The 21,819-nt window shown below is 48.8% G+C and overlaps 3 pseudogenes across 3 annotated transcripts; all 3 read left to right on the top strand.

Moving 5' to 3' along the window:
- Window positions 1–556: 556 nt before the first annotated feature.
- Window positions 557–5,043, top strand: LOC147354661 (leukocyte immunoglobulin-like receptor subfamily A member 5; annotated as a pseudogene). Its single transcript, XR_015144970.1, has 5 exons — window positions 557–595; window positions 1,131–1,497; window positions 1,750–2,048; window positions 2,289–2,333; window positions 3,540–5,043. The product of XR_015144970.1 is annotated as a leukocyte immunoglobulin-like receptor subfamily A member 5 (transcript).
- A 3,050-nt stretch (window positions 5,044–8,093) lies between these two features.
- LOC147354660 (leukocyte immunoglobulin-like receptor subfamily A member 5) lies at window positions 8,094–12,361 on the top strand (annotated as a pseudogene). The gene is made up of 5 exons (XR_015146522.1): window positions 8,094–8,219; window positions 8,321–8,356; window positions 8,533–8,817; window positions 9,071–9,370; window positions 10,852–12,361. The product of XR_015146522.1 is annotated as a leukocyte immunoglobulin-like receptor subfamily A member 5 (transcript).
- Window positions 12,362–13,329: 968 nt separating this feature from the next.
- Window positions 13,330–16,796, top strand: LOC147354659 (leukocyte immunoglobulin-like receptor subfamily A member 5; annotated as a pseudogene). Its single transcript, XR_015146521.1, has 6 exons — window positions 13,330–13,433; window positions 13,535–13,570; window positions 13,747–14,031; window positions 14,284–14,582; window positions 14,820–14,864; window positions 16,067–16,796. The product of XR_015146521.1 is annotated as a leukocyte immunoglobulin-like receptor subfamily A member 5 (transcript).
- The last annotated feature ends 5,023 nt before the right edge of the window (window positions 16,797–21,819 follow it).

Genomic DNA, 21,819 nt, shown 5'->3' with positions numbered 1-21,819 from the left:
TGAGGGATCCCTAAGGGAGTAGAGAGCTAGTCACTCTTTAAAAATTCTTCATTCTTCCTTTAATCTGGAAAAGAATATACAGGGTTGGCAAGACATGGTGGGCATTCAGTAGAGCGTAAATCAGCAGTTAGGTTAAATTGGCTAGTGATTTCATTTCTGTCATTACTCATAGGTCCTTCTAGGATTGGAGAAAATCAGAATGGGCAAACAGGAAAGGGCAGAAGAGTTGCTCTCCTAGTGACTCTGCAATGAGCTCTCTACCAAGGTCTGTTTTGGACAATTTCCATATACCATGTGATTGTAGCTTTGGGAACTCTTCAGCACTCCCCCAGGTTTGCATACAAAGAACTGGAATGCAGCGTTAAGAGGCCAGGGCCCTTAATACACTTGAGATTTCAGAGCAATCCCCACAGCGGAATTTATTTCCCTCCTGTGTTTACACTGAGAGTCTCTTACCCCTTGCATTATGTAAAGATTAAAATGCTAACAGGGGATTGGCAAAGAAAGAGAGGAATCAGATTAGACCAGTGATAATCTGATGCAAAGGTGATTGGACATGCCTGTGGGTGTGGCAGTTAAGAACCCGCCTTGCAATGTAGGGGTTGTGGGTTTGATCTCTGGTCCAGGAACTCAGATCCCACATGCCACGTGATACAAGAAAGATTCCTCAGGCTGAAGTACAGATGATGAACGTCTTCTTAAGGGCAGAACTTCAAGCTTCACCCAGAGGAAGTAGGGGGAAAGAGGACGATGACTGCCTTTGTTCTCACGAGTGGGCCACAACCTCACTTCCTGGAGGGCTGTGTCTCTTCTAACAAGTCCGTTCAGCATCAGCAAGGCCACCACTCAGCCTGAGCACGGGATCATGTCCGTGGTTCCTCCCTCACTGCTCTGTCTTGGTCAGTCAGGGAGAGAGGGTTAGGGTGCAAATAGACGGCTAAGAAGGCAGGGCTGGTGGTTCTTTAAGGCGGGGCTGTTCTCACTGGGTGTTTCTTTCTAGGGTTGTGTTTGAGCCAGAGCACTTGTGCACAGAAGGGTGAGTGTTCTGTGTGATAGTCCTGTGGATCCAGCAGGGTTTAAGCCAGGTATCAGGTCTCTTGGCCGCTGGAAAGAGGGGACTCAGACTTTAGAGCGGGGGCTGTAAGAGGGGGAGAAACAGAAGGGTGGAGGGAGAAACGCTTGTGTGTCTATTACCTGTTCCCTGTGTTCTAGGAAATCTCCCCCCGCCTCGTATCATAGCTCTGCCTGGATCCACAGTTCCATGGAAGAGTCCTGTGACCCTCCTGTGTCAAGGACCTAAACAAGCTGAGGGGTACAGGATATCAAGAGTGGGAAGTCCTGAGCCCATGGACAAAGAGGAACAGATCACGTCCAGGAAGACCAACACTTTGAATATTGCAGAGGTTACAACAGACAAGACAGGGCTGTACCACTGCTCCTATCAGAGAGGAAGCCACTGGTCCCAGTTCAGTGACCCCCTGCAGCTGGTGATAACTGGTGAGGGGGCCACAGAGGCAGCAGAGCCAGGACTGACCCCTCTACCGAGGGAAGGACCAGGCTTCGGGGACAGGAAGCAGGAGGACCAAGCCTTGTCCTTGGGGAGGTCTCAGGGATGATGCCGAGAGACTTCCTCAAGGGGGAGGGGACGAGGAGGGGAGAGAGACCAGAGCCATATCTGTTCCCAGGGGACAAAAAGGGACAGTGCCTATGTGACCCTTCCCTTCATCGCTGAACTTCCTTCTATCTCAGGAGCTTATGACAAGCCCTCCCTCTCCAGCATGGCTGGCACAGTGGTGGCTCCAGGGGAGAATGTGAAGTTGCAGTGTTTCTCCAAAATCAACCATGATGTATTTATCCTCAACAAAGAAGATGGAGATCATGTCAACCAGAACCAAAGCTCCGTCCCCCACGACGGAGGACGCCAGACATCTTCCTCTTGAATCCAGTCTCCTCCACACAGGCGGGGACCTACAGATGCTACGGTGCCTTCCACGAATATCCCTACGTGTGGTCTCAGCCCAGTGACCCACTGCAGCTTCAGGTCGAAGGTGAGGAAGAAGCCCAGTCCACCCACCTGCTCCCCGCCGTGGGGGCTGACTGTGTGCGGTTAAAGCACTGGCTGGGGAAAAGGATCGAAAGAGGGGGTGTGTGTGAGTGCCATCGGCTTAGACACACATCTCTGAGGGACGGGCCGGGGACGGGCCATGTGGGTCCCTGGGACTCTGGGAGGTGAGAGCCTGACTGAGCAGAAATAAGGAAGACCTCTCCCACTTCACCTCTGTTTTCAGGAACTACTGACTCTCCCAGCAGCACACAGCCCAGACATTCAACTGGTGAGTAACTGAGTTTAGGTGGAAAACTGAGAAGAGATTCTGTGTTCCCTTCTCTCTGACCTCGAGTGTTAACTGCATGGATGCAGATGTATATGTTATATATTATATGGATATACGTGTGTGTTAGTTACTCAGTCGTGTCCGACTCTGTGACCCCACAAACTGTAGCCCACCAGGCTCCTCTGTCCATGGGATTTCCCAGGCAAGAACACTGGAGTGGGTTGCCATTCCCTTCTCCAGAGGATCTTCCTGATCCAGGGATTGAACCCTGGTCTCCTACATAGCAGGCAGATTCTTTACTGTTTGAGCTACAAGGAACTCCATGTATATATATGTATTTTTTATATATGTAACTATTATTAAATATCATATATGCTCTGCAGAAAAATATTTACATAGACTGTATTAATACACGTGTTATATTAATTTCATTTTTGTCAGAATAAAAACGTGTCACATAATGACTGGTCGGGAAAAACAGAGTCACACAGTGTAACAGAACAAGACTGACAGAAGGGGCTAGTGATTTAGAAGAGGGCTCAACAAGCAAGTCCCTCGTGGGTGTATTTTTAACAAACACTGGGATGAAATCAGAGGGGTGATCCTTGTAGAGAGCGCAGGACAGGCAGAGGAAGCAGCCCTGGGCCAAGACACAGAGGTAGAGACGTGCTCAGGAGCCCACGGGTAACAGAGGCCAGTGTGTCTGCTGCAGGAATGGTCAAATCACAGGAGATACTGAGCGAGGAGCAGGCCAGGCTCTGGGCAGGGACTGGCAGCCTCCAGCGCCCCAGTCCTGTCTTTCTTGACCCCAGAAGTGCAGTATCAGCACAGCGCCCGTAATGACAGGAGGAAAGAAAGGTGTTTAACTGCTTACCCCGAGGGAGTGGGCTGGGCAGGCTTCCCACCAGGTCCAGAGGTCTGCAGAAATGAGCTTGAGTTTTAGGGCCCTTTAGAGGCATGGACAGCTTCCCTGGTAGCTAGTGGTAAAGAATTTACCTGCCAAGTAGGAGACCCACGTTCAATCCCCAGGTCAGGAAGATGCCCTGGAGAAGGGCGTGGCAACTCACTCAATACCTACCCTTGCCTGGGAAATCCCATGGACGGAGGAACCTGGTGGGCCACAGTCCATGGGGTCACAAGGACACAGCTGAGTGACTAATGAACAACCACCAACGGGAATCGGCCCTTCTACCTCCACTCTCTCAGCGCCTACGGCTTGGCATCCTTCTGTGGAGACTCAAGTCCGCCTGAGCCTGGCTGCCCTGCTTCTCCTGGTCATGGTCGTCCTGTTGGCTGAAGCCTGGTGCAGCCAGGGGGGTCCCTCAGTGAAGTCAGATGAGCCCCCACCCCAGTGGACTGACAAGCACTGATGACCCTCCGCTGGCATCAAAGCACTGTGCTCACTTGTGGGGGTGGCGGTTCCAGGGCCCTGGCTGGGTCACCCATCCGATGCAGCAGTGTACTCGCTTCCTGTCGAACCTGAACAACGTACCAGAGGCACCGTGGATGAGAGCAGCCCAATGTGAACTCTCTTTCAGTTCTAGAGAGCAGAAGTCTAAACCCTGTCCCCAAGCCTGCACTACTTGATACTTTCCCATTGGTGTTCTTGCCTTTTCAAGCTTCTAGACTCTGCCTGTGCTCCCTGTCGTGGAGCTCCGTCCTCCAGACCCAGGAGGGGAGCGCCTCTTCTCCTCTCTGACCTCTGCTTCCTTCCTCCCTTCTTGCCTCACACACCCCCACCCTCCTGCTTCCCTTTTAACGAACACTTTTGGGGACCTGCCGGTGGTCCAGTGGTTAAGAATCTGCCCTGCGATGCAGGGGATGTGTGTTTGATGCCCAGTCAGGGAACTAAGATCCCACAGGCTGCAAAGCAGCTAAGCCTGTGAGCAGCAACGAAATGAATAAATAAATAAAAATAAAATTATATTTAAAAAAGACCCATGACTACATGGGGCACCACCCCCTGCCCATGACAACATGCGATAAGCTCCCATCCAAGACCCTTAATTTCACCACATCTGCTGCTGCTGCTGCTGCTAAGTCACTTCAGTCGGGTTCGACTCTGTGTGACCCCATAGACGGCAGCCCACCAGACTTTCCCGTCCCTGGGATTCTCCAGGCAAGAACACTGGAGTGGGTTGCCATTTCCTTCTCCAATGCATGAAAGTGAAAAGTAAAAGGGAATTCGCTCAGTCGTGTCTGACTCTTCGAGACCCCATGGACTGCAGCCTACCAGGCTCTTCCGTCCATGGGATTTTCCAGGCAAGAGTACTGGAGTGGGGCAGTGTCCCTTTTGACATGGAGGTTCTGGATAGCTCTGCAAAACTATCATTAGAAGGCTGTTACTCACCCTGCCTCCTGGAGATCACTGAGTCTGATCTTTGAGCCAGAAATCCTTGCTTTTATGCACTGTCTCACAGGAGAGACTTTGAAACAAGCAGGTTTTTTGTTTTGCTTTAATATTTAAGTCTTTATTGAATTTGTTACAATTTTGCTTCTGTTTTACGTTTTGGTTTTTTGGCCACGAAGTATGTTGGATCGTAGGTCCCCGACCAGGGATTGAACCCACAGCCTCCTCATTGGGAGACAAAGTCTTAACCACTGGACTGCCAGGGAAGTACCTGGGAATAAATGTTTAACACTCTTTTCAATTTAGGACAGGATGTGATTCAAACAGAGATGATACTTAATAAACTTTGCTTATGTGTAATGTGTACATTCCTTAGAGTGGTTGTTCTTGCTGGGTGGCAAATGGGTCTAGGGCTAGAAATGCTGATTTTTTTTCCTTCAATATAGCCCTTGTGAAAGGAAGTCACTCAGGCGTGTCTGACTCTTTGTGGAATTCAAAAATTCTAGAAAGCAAGTGGAGAAGATGATGGTACCCAACTCCAGTACTCTTGCCTGGAAAACCCCATGGATGGAGGAGCCTGGTAGGCTGCAGTCCATGGGGTCCCTGAGGGTTGGACACGACTGAGCGACTTCACTTTCACTTTTCACTCTCATGCATTGGAGAAGGAAATGGCAGCCCACTCTAGTGTTCTTGCCTGGAGAATCCCAGGGACGGGGGAGCCTGGTGGGCTGCCGTCTATGGGGTTGCACAGAGTCGGACACGACTGAAGTGACTTAGCAGCAGCAGAAGAAGAAAGCAAGTATAAAAGCATGAACATTCATATTTGTTGGTTGGTTTGGAGAATTTAAGTTACACAGATGATTGTGATGTTAGCAACTGTTCCTCTTTGGGTTTGGGGGTTTGGGTTTTTGTTTCTGAGAAGAAACAGCTTTCAAAGCATGAGACTAAAACAACAGAATCACAGAAAGGCTAATTCACCCCCTCTTATAATTGAGCTGAGGAAATAGTTTGGCGACTTCTTACCTCCAAGCTGTTTAAGTAAATAATAAATACCCTTGCACTTAAACCTCCGTGGATACCTCACAGAAAAACAGAGACACTAACTGATCACGTGCTCTTCAGTCTCACCTCTGCCCCAAGACTCGACTCAGCTGGCTGCCATTGGCTGCTGTTCCCTCACCAATGTCCCCTCCTTCTGCCTGTTCCTTACTTTTTCTGTGTCAGCATATACCTAACTTTCCTTGGGTGTTTTCTCTGAATGCCTTCTCAGAGTCGGCTAGGTGTCCCTGTCATGTTCTAAATGACAGCTAAGTTCTGAAAAGCGGGAAGTATATGGTGAGCCATTTGCTCTCTTTGCAGGCACTCAGTTGTGCTCTCAAGGGCTTCCCAGGGAGCACTAGAGCTGAAGAACCCACCTGCCCATGCAGGAGATGGGAAAGACCCAGATTCAATCCCTAGGTCAAGAAGACTCCCTGGAGAAAGAACTGCCAACCCACTCCAGTATTCTTGCCTGGGAATTCCCATGGACAGAGAGGAGCCTGCTGGGCTACAGTCCACGGGTCACACAAAGGGTCAGACCTGACTGAGCACACATACAGCACAAAAGCAGGAGCGGTGATGTATGACCATATGAGCAAGGCCATAATCCTATGAAACTTAGTTTGAAAAAGCAAAAGTGTGAGTTTTAACTCATTTCATGGGTTACAAAAGGCTAATTTTCTTTGGGTTTTTTGTCAGTCATTTAAAAATCCTGAGTCCATGCAAAAACAGACAGTGGGTTTTAGAACTCAGTGATCCTCTCTTACAATCTTTCCTCCAAACCGTTGAGTCCAAGTAACTTGAGAGCAAAGACAAGCTAAACAAAGCATCTGGAGATGGTTCTCCTAGAAAGCAGTGATGGGGGTGTTCTCGGGATTCCCTTTCAATGCCCTGGATGGAGGGAAAGAGGTGGGAGGAGGGAGAGAAATGATACAAAGATAGAGGACATTAGACATTGACAGATAGATAGATAAGTAAGCGAAAAATGATATGTATAAACGATAGATAGGGACTTCCCTGGTGGTCGAGTGGCTAAGACTCCGTGCTTCCAATGCAGAGGGCATGAGTTCAATCCCTGGCCAGGGGACTAAGATCCCACATCCACAGGGCGTGGCCAAAGTTAAATAAATAAAATAGCCTATTTCCAGGCTGTCTTAAAAATAAAAATAGGGAATCCCTTCGTGGTCCAGTAGCTGAGACGCCTTGCTCCCAATTCAGGGGACCTGGGCTTGGTGTCTGGTCAGGGAACTAGATCCCACCTGGGACAGCTAAGAGTTCGCCTACTGCAACTGAAGATCCCGTGGGTCACAGCTAAGACCTGGTGTGGTAAGATAAACACACAAATAACTGGATATTTAAAATAAAATAATAGATGATTGCTTGATAGAATGTAGAGAATCAATAGATGGTAGATAGATACAAACAGATTATTAATAGATAAATGACATCTAGATGTAGATATAGATAAGTGATTATTGTTGCTGTTGTTTAGTCCCTAAGTAGAGTCGGACTCTTTTTGAGTCCACGGACTGTAGCCCACCAGGCTCCTCTGTCCATGGGATTCTCCAGACAAGAACATTGGAGTGGGTTGCCATTTCCTGCTGCAGGGGATCTTCCCGACCCCTGGATAGAACCCATGTCCTCTGCATTGCAGGCAATGCTTCACCACAAGCCACCATGGAAGGCTGTAGATAGATGATAGAATTAGACAAATAAATGGTAGCTAGATGGAAAAGGCAAACCACTCCAGTATGCTTGCCTGGAGAATCCCAGGGATGGGGGAGCCTGGTGGGCTGCCATACAGAGTTGCACAGAGTCGGACATGACTGAAGCGACTTAGCAGCAGGAGCAGCAGGTAGATGATAATAAATGATCAATAGATAATAAATGTATGATTGATAGATGATAAATAAGTAGACAATAAAATGACAGATAATGATAGATAGACATGGAGATGTGTATTCTCCACAGTGTCAGAATAAAGAAAGCCCTGTCTAACCGCAATGGACACCAGTGGGAGCAAACCCTGAGAGACAGTGATGGACAGGGAAGCCTGGCATGCTGCAGCCCATGGGGTCTCAAAGAGTCAGACACGACTGAGTGACTGAACAACAACAACCTCTTGCTCTGAGTTGGAACCTTCCGTCATCTCCTCAGTCCTGAGGGAAGCCCTCCTGAGCCACAGGCCTCTGAAGTTTCAACCCAACACCACGGTTCTCTCCGCCCAGCCATGACCCAGTATGACCACAGAGGAGAAGTTCAGTTCAGTGTCTTCATGGTGTCAGCGACGTCTGTATGCCCCACTCCCAACCCAGGAGGAAGAGGATGTGAACTGCCTTCACTACAGGGCTGAGAACTGAAAGCAACTGCACAGCTTCCTGTAAGTGTGGGTCACTCGACGGAGCAGTGTGCCCTTCATCAGAGGAGCAGGGCTGAGGCCAGTGGGCAGCCTGAACGTGGAATCATGTCCATGGTTCCTCCCTCACTGCTCTGTCTTGGTCAGTTGGGGAGAGAGGGTTGGGTACAAATAGATGGCTAAGCAGGGCAGGGCTGGTGGTTCTTTAAGGCTGAGCTGTCCTTACCGGGTGTTTCTTTCTAGGGTTGTGTCTGAGCCAGAGCACTTGGGCACAGAAGGGTGAGTATTCTGTGTGATACTCCTGAGGACCCAGCAGGGTTTAAGCCAGATATCAAGTCTCTTGGCCGCTGGAAAGAGGGGACTCAGACTTTAGAGCAGGGGCTGTAAGAGGGGGAGAAATAGAAGGGTGGAGGGAGAAACGCTTGTGTGTCTATTACCTGTTCCCTGTGTTCTAGGAAATCTCCCCCCGCCTCGTATCACAGCTCTGCCTGGATCCACAGTTCCATGGAAGAGTCATGTGACCCTCCTGTGTCAAGGACCTAAACAAGCTGAGGGGTACAGGATATCAAGAGTGGGAAGTCCTGAGCCCATGGACAAAGAGGAACAGATCACGTCCAGGAAGACCAACACTTTGAGTATCACAGAGATGACATTTGAGAAGACAGGGCTGTACCACTGCTCCTATCAGAGAGGAGGCCGCTGGTCCCAGTTCAGTGACCCCCTGCAGCTGGTGATGACCGGTGAGGGGGACACAGAGGCAGTGGAGCCGGGACTGACCCCTCTGCCGAGGGAAGGACCAGGCTTCGGGGACAGGAAGCAGGAGGACCAAGCCTTGTCCTTGGGGAGGTCTCATGGATGATGCCGAGAGATTTCCTCAAGGGTGAGCGGGGTGAGGACGGGAGAGAGACCAGAGCCACGTCTGCTCCCAGGGGACAAAAAGGGACAGTGCCTACGTGACCCTTCCTTTCATCGCTGAACTTCCTTCTTTCTCAGGAGCTTATTCCAAGCCCTCCCTCTCCAGCATGGCTGGCACAGTGGTGGCTCCAGGGGAGAATGTGAAGTTGCAGTGTTTCTCCAAAATCAACCATGATGTATTCATCCTCACCAAAGAAGATGGAGATACCGTCACCCAGAACCAAAGCTGAACCCCCCAGGACGGAGGACGCCAGACCATCTTCCTCTTGAATCCAGTCTCCTCCACAAAGGCGGGGACCTACAGATGCTACAGTGCCTTCCACGACAACCCCTACGTGTGGTCTCAGCCCAGTGACCCACTGCAGCTTCAGGTCGAAGGTGAGGAAGAAGCCCAGTCCACCCACCTGCTCCCCGCCGTGGGGGCTGACTCTGCGGTTAAAGCACTGGCTGGGGAAGAGGACCGCAAGGGGCGGGGAGGTGTTTGCGCCATCAGCTTAGACACACATCTCCGAGGGACGGGCTGGGGACGGGCCATGTGGGTCCCTGGGACTCTGGGAGGTGAGAGCCTAACTGGGTGGAAATAAGGAAGACCTCTCCCACCTCACCTCTCTTTTCGGGAACTACTGACCCTCCCAGCAGCACCCAGCCCAGACGTTCAACTGGTGAATGAGTTTAGGTGGAAAACTGAGAAGAGATTCTGTGTTCCCTTCTCTCCGACCTGGAGTGTAAACCGCATGGATGCAGATGTATATGTTATATATTATATGGATATACGTGTGTGTTAGTTAGTCGTGTCTGACTCTGTGACCCCACAAACTGTAGCCCACCAGGCTCCTCTGTCCATGGGATTTCCCAGGAAAGAACACTGGAGTGGGTTGCCATTCCCTTCTCCAGAGGATCTTCCTGACCCAGGGATTGAACCCTGGTCTCTCGCATAGCAGGCAGATTCTTTACTGTTTGAGCTACAAGGAACTCCATGTATATATATGCATTTTATATGTATGTAACTATTATTAAATATCATATATGCTTTGCAGAAAAATATTTATATACACTATATTAATACATGTGTTATATGTATTTTCATTTTTGTTAGAATAAAAATGCGTCACATAATGACTGGTTGGGAAAAACAGAGTCACACAGTGTAACAGAACAAGACTGACAGAAGGGGCTAGTGATTTAGAAGAGGGCTCAACAAGCAAGTCCCTCGTGGGTGTATTTTTAACAAACACTGGGATGAAATCAGGGGGGTGATCCTTGTAGAGAGTGTAGGACACACAGAGGAACCAGCCCTGGGCCAAGACCCAGACGTAGAGACCCACTCAGGAGCCCATGGGTAACAGAGGCCAGCGTGTCTGCTGCTGGGGAATGGTCAAATCACAGGAGATACCGAGCGAGAAGCAGGCCAGGCTCTGGGCAGGGACTGGCAGCCTCCAGCACCCCAGTCCTGTCTTTCTTGACTCCAGAAGTGCAGTATCAGCACAGCGCCCATAATGACAGGAGGAAAGAAAGGTGTTTAATGCTTACCCCGAGGGAGTGGGCTGGGCAGGCTTCCCACCAGGTCCAGAGGTCTGCAGAAATGAGCTTGAGTTTTAGGGCCCTTTAGAGGCATCGACAGCTTCCCTGGTAGCTCAGGGGTAAAGAATTTACCTGCCAAGTAGGAGACCCACGTTCAATTCCCAGGTCAGGAAGATGCCCTGGAGAAGGGCATGGCAACTCACTCAATACCCTTGCCTGGGAAATCCCATGGACGGAGGAACCTGGGGGGCCACAGTCCATGGGGTCACAAGGACACAGCTGAGTGACTAATCAACAACCACCAACGGGAATCAGCCCTTCTACCTCCTCTCTCTCAGCGCCTACGGCTTGGCATCCTTCCGTGGAGACTCAAGTCCGCCTGAGCCTGGCTGCCCTGCTTCTCCTGGTCATGGTTGTCCTGTTGGCTGAAGCCTGGTGCAGCCGGGGGGGGTCCCTCAGTGAAGTCAGATGAGCCCCCGCCCCAGTGGACTGACAAGCACCGATGACCCTCTGCTGGCATCAAAGCACTGTGCTCACTTGTGGGGGTGGCGGTTCCAGGGCCCTGTCTGGGTCACCCATCTGATGCAGCAGTGTACTCGCTCCCTGTCGAACCTGAACAACTTACCAGAGGCACTGTGGACGAGAGCAGCCCACTGTGAATTCTCTTTCACTTCTAGAGAGCAGAAGTCTAAACCCTGTCCCCAAGCCTGCACTACTTGCTACTTTCCCGTTGGTGTTCTTGCCTTTTCGAGCCTCTAGACTCTGCCTGTGCTCCCTGTCTTGGACTCCGTCCTCCAGACCCAGGAGGGGAGCGCCTCTTCTCCTCTCTGACCTCTGCTTCCTTCCTCCCTTCTTGCCTCACACACCCCCACCCTCCTGCTTCCCTCTTGATGAACACTTGTGGGGACCTGCCGGTGGTCCAGTGGTTAAGAATCTGCCCTGCGATGCAGGGGATGTGTGTTTGATACCCAGTCAGGGAACTAAGATCCCACAGGCTGCAAAGCACCTAAGCCTGTGAGCAGGAACCAAATGAATAAATAAATAAAAATAAAATTATATTTAAAAAAGACCCGTGACTACATGGGGCACCACCTCCTGCCCACGACAACCTGCGATAAGCTGCCACCTAAGACCCTTAATTTCACCACATCTGTTGCTGCTGCTGCTGCTAAGTCACTTCAGTCGTGTTCGACTCTGTGTGACCCCATAGACGGCAGCCCACCAGACTTTCCCGTCCCTGGGATTCTCCAGGCAAGAACACTGGAGTGGGTTGCCATTTCCTTCTCCAATGCGTGAAAATGAAAAGTAAAAAGGAAGTCGCTCAGTCGTGTCTGACTCTTTGCGACCCCATGGACTGCAGCCTACCAGGCTCCTCCGTCCATGGGATTTTCCAGGCAAGAGTACTGGAGTGGGGCAGTGTCCCTTTTGACATGGAGGTTCTGGGTAGCTCTGCAAAACTATCATTAGAAGGCTGTTACTCACCCTGCCTCCTGGAGATCACTGAGTCTGATCTTTGAGCCAGAAATCCTTGCTTTTATGCACTGTCTCACAGGAGAGACTTTGAAACAAGCAGGTTTTTTGTTTTGCTTTAATATTTAAGTCTTTATTGAATTTGTTACAATTTTGCTTCTGTTTTACGTTTTGGTTTTTTGGCCACGAAGTATGTTGGATCGTAGGTCCCCGACCAGGGATTGAACCCACAGCCTCCTCATTGGGAGACAAAGTCTTAACCACTGGACTGCCAGGGAAGTACCTGGGAATAAATGTTTAACACTCTTTTCAATTTAGAACAGGATGTGATTCAAACAGAGATGATACTTAATAAACTTTGCTTATGTGTAATGTGTACATTCCTTAGAGTGGTTGTTCTTGCTGGGTGGCAAATGGGTCTAGGGCTAGAAATGCTGATTTTTTTCCTTCAATATAGCCCTTGTGAAAGGAAAAGTCACTCAGGCGTGTCTGACTCTTTGTAGAATTTAAAAATTCTAGAAAGCAAGTGGAGAAGATGATGGTACCCCACTCCAGTACTCTTGCCTGGAAAACCCCATGGATGGAGGAGCCTGGTAGGCTGCGGTCCATGGGGTCGCTGATGGTTGGACACAACTGAGCGACTTCACTTTCACTTTTCACTCTCATGCATTGGAGAAGGAAATGGCAGCCCAGTCTAGTGTTCTTGCCAGCAGAATCCCAGGGATGGGGGAGCCTGGTGGGCTGCCGTCTATGGGGTTGCACAGAGTCGGACATGACTGAAGCGACTTAGCAGCGGGAGCAGCAGGTAGATGATAATAAATGATCAAGAGATAATAAATGTATGATTGATAGATGATAAATAAGTAGACAATAAAATGACAGATAATGATAGATAGACGTGGATATGTGTATTCCCCACAGTGTCAGAAGAAAGAAAGCCCCGTCTAACCACAATGGACACCAGTGGGAGCAAACTCTGGGAGACAGTGATGGACAGGGAAGCCTGGCATGCTGCAGCCCATGGGGTCTCTAAGAGTCAGACACGACTGAGTGTGAACAACAACAACAACCTCTTGCTCTGAGTTGGAACCTTCAGTCGTCTCCTCAGTCCTGAGGGAAGCCCTCCTGAGCCACAGGCCTCTGAAGTTTCAACCCCGACACGATGGGTCTCTCCACCAAGCCATGACCCAGTATGCCCACAGAGGAGAAGTTCAGTTCAGTGTCTTCATGGTGTCAGCGACGTCTGTATGCCCCACTCCCAACCCAGGAGGAAGAGGATGTGAACTGCCTTCACTACAGGGCTGAGAACGAAAAGCAACTGCACAGCTTCCTGTAAGTGTGGGTCACTCGACAGAGCAGTGTGCCCTTCATCAGAGGAGCAGGGCTGAGGCTGGTGGGCAGCCTGAACTCGGGATCATGTCCATGGTTCCTCCCTCGCTGCTCTGTCTTGGTCAGTTGGGGAGAGAGGGTTAGGTACAAATAGACGGCTAAGGAGGGCGGGGCTGGTGGTTCTTTAAGGCGGGGCTGTTCTCACCGGGTGTTTCTTTCTAGGGTTGTGTCTGAGCCAGAGCACTTGGGCAGAGAAGGGTGAGTGTTCTTTGTGATACTCCTGAGGACCCAGCAGGGTTTAAGCCAGGTATCAGGTCTCTTGGCCGCTGGAAAGAGGGGACTCAGACTTTAGAGCGGGGGCTGTAAGAGGGGGAGAAATAGAAGGGTGGAGGGAGAAACGCTTGTGTGTCTATTACCTGTTCCCTGTGTTCTAGGAAATCTCCCCCCGCCTCCTTTCACAGCTCTGCCTGGATCCACAGTTCCATGGAAGAGTCATGTGACCCTCCGGTGTCAAGAACTTAAACAAGCTGAGGGGTACAGGATATCAAGACTGGGAAGTCCTGAGCCCATGGACAAAGAGGAACAGATCACGTCCAGGAAGACCAACGCTTTGAATATTGCAGAGGTTACAACAGACAAGACAGGGCTGTACCACTGCTCCTATCAGAGAGGAGGCCGCTGGTCCCAGTTCAGTGACCCCCTGCAGCTGGTGATGACCGGTGAGGGGGACACAGAGGCAGCGGAGCTGGGACTGACCCCTCTGCCGAGGGAAGGACCAGTCTTCGGGGACAGGAAGCAGGAGGACCAAGCCTTGTCCTTGGGGAGGTCTCAGGGATGATGCCGAGAGACTTCCTCAAGGGTGAGCGGGGCGAGGACGGGAGAGAGACCAGAGCCACGTCTGCTCCCAGGGACAAAAAGGGACAGTGCCTACGTGACCCTTCCCTTCATCGCTGAACTTCCTTCTTTCTCAGGAGCTTATTCCAAGCCGCCCTCTCCAGCATGGCTGGCACAGTGGTGGCTCCGGGGGAGACTGTGAAGTTGCACTGTGTCTCCAAAATCAACCATGATGTATTTATCCTCACCAAAGAAGATGAAGATCACGTCACCCAGAACCAAAGCTCCGTCCCCCACGACGGAGGACACCAGACCATCTTCCTCTTGAATCCAGTCTCCTCCACACAGGCGGGGACCTACAGATGCTACGGTGCCTTCCGCGAATATCCCTACGTGTGGTCTCAGCCCAGTGACCCACTGCAGCTTCAGGTCGAAGGTGAGGAAGAAGCCCAGTCCACCCACCTGCTCCCCACCTGGGGGCTGACTGTGTGCGGTTAAAGCACTGGCTGGGGAAGAGGATCGCAAGAGGGGGTGTGTGTGAGTGCCATCGGCTTAGACACACATCTCTGAGGGACGGGACGGGGACAGGCCATGTGGGTCCCTGGGACTCTGGGAGGTGAGAGCCTGACAGCAGAAATAAGGAAGACCTCTCCCACTTCACCTCTGTTTTCAGGAACTACTGACTCTCCCAGCAGCACACAGCCCAGACATTCAACTGGTGAGTAACTGAGTTTAGGTGGAAAACTGAGAAGAGATTCTGTGTTCCCTTCTCTCTGACCTGGAGTGTTAACCGCATGGATGCAGATGTATATGTTATATATTATATGGATATACGTGTGTGTTAGTTGTTCAGTTGTGTCCGACTCTGTGACCCCACAAACTGTAGCCCACCAGGCTCCTCTGTCCATGGGATTTCCCAGGCAAGAACACTGGAGTGGGTTGCCATTCTCTTCTCCAGAGGATCTTCCTGACCCAGGGATTGAACCCTGGTCTCCCGCATAGCAGGCAGATTCTTTACTGTTTGAGCTACAAGGAACTCCATGTATATATATGTATTTTATATGTATGTAACTATTATTAAATATCATATATGCTTTGCAGAAAAATATTTACATAGACTATATTAATACATGTGTTATATGTATTTTCATTTTTGTTAGAATAAAAATGTGTCACATAATGACTGGTTGGGAAAAACAGAGTCACACAGTGTAACAGAACAAGACTGACAGAAGGGGCTACTGGTTTAGAAGAGGTCTCAACAAGCAAGTCCCTCGTGGATGTATTTTTAACAGACACTGGGATGAAATCAGAGGGGTGATCCTTGTAGAGAGCGCAGGACAGGCAGAGGAACCAGCCCTGGGCCAAGACCCAGAGGTAGAGACACGCTCAGGAGCCCACGGGTAACAGAGGCCAGCGTGTCTGCTGCAGGAAAGGTCAAATCACAGGAGATACTGAGCGAGGAGCAGGCCAGGCTCTGGGCAGGGACTGGCAGCCTCCAGCACCCCAGTCCTGTCTTTCTTGACCCCAGAAGTGCAGTATAAGCACAGCGCCCGTAATGACAGGAGGAAAGAAAGGTGTTTAATGCTTACCCCGAGGGAGTGGGCTGGGCAGGCTTCCCACCAGGTCCAGAGGTCTGCAGAAATAAGCTTGAATTTGAGGATCCTTTAGAGGCATGGACAGCTTCCCTGGTAGCTAGTGGTAAAGAGTTTACCTGCCAAGTAGGAGACCCACGTTCAATCCCCAGGTCAGGAAGATGCCCTGGAGAAGGGCATGGCAACTCACTCAATACCCTTGCCTGGGAAATCCCATGGACGGAGGATCCTGGTGGGCCACAGTCCATGGGGTCACAAGGACACAGCTGAGTGACTAATCAACAACCACCAACGGGAATCGGCCATTCTACCTCCACTCTCTCAGCGCCTACGGCTTGGCATCCTTCCGTGGAGACTCAAGTCCGCCTGAGCCTGGCTGCCCTGCTTCTCCTGGTCATGGTCGTCCTGTTGGCTGAAGCCTGGTGCAGCCGGGGGGGGTCCCTCAGTGAAGTCAGATGAGCCCCCGCCCCAGTGGACTGACAAGCACCGATGACCCTCCGCTGGCATCAAAGCACTGTGCTCACCTGTGGGGGCGGGGGTTCCAGGGCCCTGGCTGGGTCACCCATCCGATGCAGCAGTGTCCTCGCTTCCTGTAGAACCTGAACAACATACCAGAGGCACTGTGGACGAGAGCAGCCCAATGTGAACTCTCTTTCAGTTCTAGAGAGCAGAAGTCTAAACCCTGTCCCCAAGCCTGCACTACTTGCTACTTTCCCGTTGGTGTTCTTGCCTTTTCGAGCTTCTAGACTCTGCCTGTGCTCCCTGTCGTGGAGCTCCGTCCTCCAGACACAGGAGGGGAGCGCCTCTTCTCCTCTCTGACCTCTGCTTCCCTCCTCCCTTCTTGCCTCACACACCCCCACCCTCCTGCTTCCCTCTTGATGAACACTTATGGGGACCTGCCGGTGGTCCAGTGGTTAAGAATCTGCCCTGCGATGCAGGGGATGTGTGTTTGATGCCCAGTCAGGGAACTAAGATCCCACAGGCTGCAAAGCAGCTAAGCCTGTGAGCAGCAACCAAATGAATAAATAAATAAAAATAAAATCATATTTAAAAAAGACCCATGACTACATGGGGCACCACCCCCTGCCCACGACAACCTGCGATAAGCTCCCACCCAAGACCCTTAATTTCACCACATCTGCTGCTGCTGCTGCTGCTGCTGCTGCTAAGTCACTTCAGTCGTGTCTGACTCTGTGTGACCCCATAGACGGCAGCCCACCCAACTCTCCCATCCCTGGGATTCTCCAGGCAAGAACACTGGAGTGGGTTGCCATTTCCTTCTCCAATGCATGAAAGTGAAAAGTGAAAGAGAAGTTGCTCAGTCATGTCTGACTCTTTGCGACCCCATGGACTGCAGCCTACCAGGCTCCTCCATCTATGGGATTTTCCAGGCAAGAGTACTGGAGTGGGGCAGTGTCCCTTTTGACAAGGAGGTTCTGGGTAGCTTTGCAAAACTATAATTAGAGGGCTATTACTCACCCTGCCTCCTGGAGATCACTGAGTCTGATCTTTGAGCCAGAAATACTTGCTTTTATGCACTGTCTCACAGGAGAGACTTTGAAACAAGCAGGTTTTTTGTTTTGCTTTAATATTTAAGTCTTTATTGAATTTGTTACAATTTTGCTTCTGTTTTACATTTTGGTTTTTTGGCCACGAAGTATGTTGGATCGTAGGTCCCCGACCAGGGATTGAACCCACAGCACTCCTCATTGGGAGACAAAGTCTTAAGCACTGGACTGCCAGGGAAGTACCTGGGAATAAATGTTTAACACTCTTTTCAATTTAGAACAGGATGTGATTCAAACAGAGATGATGCTTAATAAACTTTGCTTATGTGTAATGTGTACATTCCGTAGAGTGGTTCTTCTTGCTGGGTGGCAAATGGGTCAAGGGCTAGAAATGCTGATTTTTTTTTTCCTTCAATATAGCCCTTGTGAAAGGAAAAGTCACTCAGGCATGTCTGACTCTTTGTAGAATTTAAAAATTCTAGAAAGCAAGTGGAGAAGATGATGGTACCCCACTCCAGTACTCTTGCCTGGAAAACCCCATGGATGGAGGAGCCTGGTGGGCTGCAGTCCATGGGGTCGCTGAGGGTTGGACACGACTGAGCGATTTCACTTTCACTTTTCACTCTCATGCATTGGAGAAGGAAATGGCAGCCCACTCTAGTGTTCTTGCCAGGAGAATCCCAGGGATGGGGGAGCCTGGTGGGCTGCCGTCTATGGGGTTGCACAGAGTCGGACAGGACTGAAGTGACTTAGCAGCAGCAGAAGAAAGCAAGTATAAAAGCATGAACATTCATATTTGTTGGTTGGTTTGGAGAATTTAAGTTACACAGATGATTGTGATGTTAGCAACTGTTCCTCTTTGGATTTGGGGGTTTGGGTTTTTGTTTCTGAGAAGAAACAGCTTTCAAAGCGTGAGACTAAAACAACAGAATCACAGAAAGGCTAACTCACCCCCTCTTATAGTTGAGCTGAGGAAATAGTTTGGCGACTTCTTAGCTCCAAGCTGTTTAAGTAAATAACAAATACCCTTGCACTTAAACCTCCGTGGATACCTCACAGAAACACAGAGACACTAACTGATCACGTGCTCTTCAGTCTCACCTCTGCCCGAAGACTCGACTCAGCTGGCTGCCATTGGCTGCTGTTCCCTCACCAATGTCCCCTCCTTCTGCTTGTTCCTTACTTTTTCTGTGTCAGCATATACCTAACTTTCCTTGGGTGTTTTCTCTGAATGCCTCAGAGTTGGCTAGGTGTCCCTGTCATGTTCTAAATGACAGCTGAGTTCTGAAAAGCAGTAAGTATATGGTGAGCCATTCGCTCTCTTTGCAGGCACTCAGTTGTGCTCTCATAGGGCTTCCCAGGGAGCACTAGGGCTGAAGAACCCACCTGCCCATGCAGGAGATGGGAAAGACCCACATTCAATCTCTAGGTCAAGAAGATCCCCTAGAGAAAGAACTGCCAACCTACTCCAGTATTCTTGCCTGGGAATTCCCATGGACAGAGAGGAGCCTGGTGGGCTACAGTCCATGGGTCACACAAAGGGTCAGATCTGACTGAGCTCACATACAACACAAAAGCCGGAGCGGTGATGTATGACCATATGAGCAAGGCCATAAATCTATGAAACTTAGTTTGAAAAAGCAAAAGTGTGAATTTTAAATCATTTTCCTGGGTTACAAAATGCTCATTTTCTTTGTTTTGTTTTTTTTTTTTTCTTCCGTCATTTAAAAATCCTGAGGCCATGCAAAAACAGACAGTGTGTTTTAGAACTCAATGATCCTCTCTTAGAATCTTTCCTCCATACAGTTGAGTCCAAGTAACTTGAGACCAAAGACAAGCTAAACAAAGCATATGGAGATGGTTCTCCTAGAAAGCAGTTATGGGAGCGTTTTCAGGATTCCCTTTCAATGCCCTGCATGGAGGGAAAGAGGTGTGACAAGGGATAGAAATGATACAAAGATAGAGGACATTAGACATTGACAGATAGATAGATAAGTAAGCGAAAAATGATACATATAAACAACGGATAGGGACTTCCCCGGTGGTCCAGTGGTTAAGATCTGTGCTTCCAATGCAGGGGGCATGGGTTCAATCCTTGGCAGGGGCAGTAAGATCTCACATGCCACAGGGCATGGCCAAAATTAAATAAGTACATAAAATAGTCTATTTTCAGAATCAACCTGCCTGACTTCAGGCTCTACTATAAAGCCACAGTCATCAAGACAGTATGGTACTGGCACAAAGACAGACATATAGATCACTGGAACAAAATAGAAAGCCCAGAGATAAACCCACGCACCTATGGACACCTTACCTTTGACAAAGGAGGCAAGAATATACAATGGAGAAAAGACAATCTCTTTAACAAGTGGTGCTGGGAAAACTGGTCAACCACTTGTAAAAGAATGAAACTAGAACACTTTCTAACACCATACACAAAAATAAACTCAAAATGGATTACAGATCTAAACGTAAGACCAGAAACTATAAAACTCCTAGAGGAGGCAAACATAGGCAAAACACTCTCCAACGTAAATCACAGCAGGATCCTCTATGACCTACCTCCCAGAATATTGGAAATAAAAGCAAAAATAAACAAATGGGATCTAATTAAAATTAAAAGCTTCTGCACAACAAAAGAAACTATTAGCAAGGTGAAAAGACAGCCTTCAGAATGGGAGAAAATAATAGCAAATGAAGCAACTGATAATCTCAAAAATATAAAATATAAAATATTTAAAATATATAAATATATAAATATAAAATATATAAAATATAAAATATATAAAATATATAAAATATAAAATAAAGCAACTCCTGCAGCTCAATTACAGAAAAATAAACGACCCAATCAAAAAATGGGCCAAAGAACTAAATAGACATTTCTCCAAAAAAGACATACAGATGGCTAACAAACACATCAAAAGATTCTCAACATCACTCATTATCAGAGAAATGCAAATCAAAACCACAATGAGGCACCGTTTCACACCAGTCAGAATGGCTGCGATCCAAAAGTCTACAAGCAATAAATGCTGGACAGGGTGTGGAGAAAAGGGAACCCTCTTACACTGTTGGTGGGAATGCAAACTAGTTCAGCCACTATGGAGAACAGTGTGGAGATTCCTTAAAAAACTGGAAATAGAACTGCCATACAACTCAGCAATCCCACTGCTGGGCATACACACTGAGGAAACCAAAAGGGAAAGAGACACGTGTACCCCAATGTTCATCGCAGCACTGTTTATAATAGCCAGGACATGGAAGCACCCTAGATGTCCATCAGCAGATGAATGGATAAGAAAGCTGTGGTACATATACACAATGGAGTATTACTCAGCCATTAAAAAGAATACATTTGAATCAGTTCTAATGAGGTGGATGAAACTGGAGCCTATTATACAAAGTGAAGTAAGCCAGAAAGAAAAACACCAATACTATACTAACGCATATATATGGAATTTAGAAAGATGGTAACCATAACCCTGTATACAAGACAGCAAAAGAGACACTGATGTATAGAACAGTGTTTTGGACTCTGTGGGAGAGGGAGAGGGTGGGATGATTTGGGAGAATGGCATTGAAGCATGTATAATATCATATAAGAAACGAATCGCCACTCCAGGTTCAACACAGGATACAGGATGCTTGGGGCTGGTGCACTGGGATGACCCAGAGGGATGGTACGGGGAGGGAGGTGGGAGGGGGGATCAGGATTGGGAACATGTGTACACCCGTGGCAGATTCATGTTTATATATGGCAAAACCAATACAATATTGTAAAGTAATTAGCCTCTAATTAAAATAAACAAATTTAAATTTTAAAAATATATAAATAAAAATAGAGAATTCCTTGGTGGTCCAGTAGATGAGACTCCTTGCTCCCAATTCAGGGGACCTGGGCTTGGTTTCTGGTCAGGGAACTAGATCCCACCTGGGGCAGCTAAGAGTTCACCTGCTGCAACTAAAGACCCTATGGGCCACAAGTAAGACCTGGTGCGGTCAGATATACACACAAATAACTGGATATTTAAAATAAAAATAAAATAATAGATGATTGCTTTATAGACAGTAGACAATGGATAGATGGTAGATAGATAACACACAGATTATTAATGGATAACTCACGTCTAGATGTAGATATAGATAAGTGATTGTTGTTTCTGTTCTTTAGTCACTAAGTCATGTCGGACTCTTTGCGACCATGGACTGTAGCCCACCAGGCTCCTCTGTCCATGGGATTCTCCAGGCAAGAATATTGCAGAGTGTTGCTATTGCCTCCTCCAGGGGATCTTCCAGACCCACGGATAGAACCCATGTCCTCTGCATTGCAGGCAATGCTTCACCACGAGCCACCACAGAAGGCCATAGATAGATGGTAGAATTAGATAAATAAATGGTAGCTAGGTAGATGATAGTAAATGATGGATACATAATAAATGCATGATTGATAGATGATAAATAAGTAGACAGTAAAATGACAGATGATGACAGGTAAACATGGATATGTCTATTTTCCACAGTGTCAGAGGAAAGAAAGCCCTGTCTAACCGCAATGGACATGAGTGGG

Source organism: Bos grunniens, chromosome 18 (genome assembly GCF_055505025.1).
Source record: "Bos grunniens cultivar Pamir isolate PY7600 chromosome 18, Bosgru_T2T1.0, whole genome shotgun sequence".
Lineage (NCBI taxonomy): Eukaryota > Metazoa > Chordata > Mammalia > Artiodactyla > Bovidae > Bos > Bos grunniens.
Note: the sequence above shows the minus strand (reverse complement) of the source record. Positions and strands in the feature narration are given on the sequence as shown.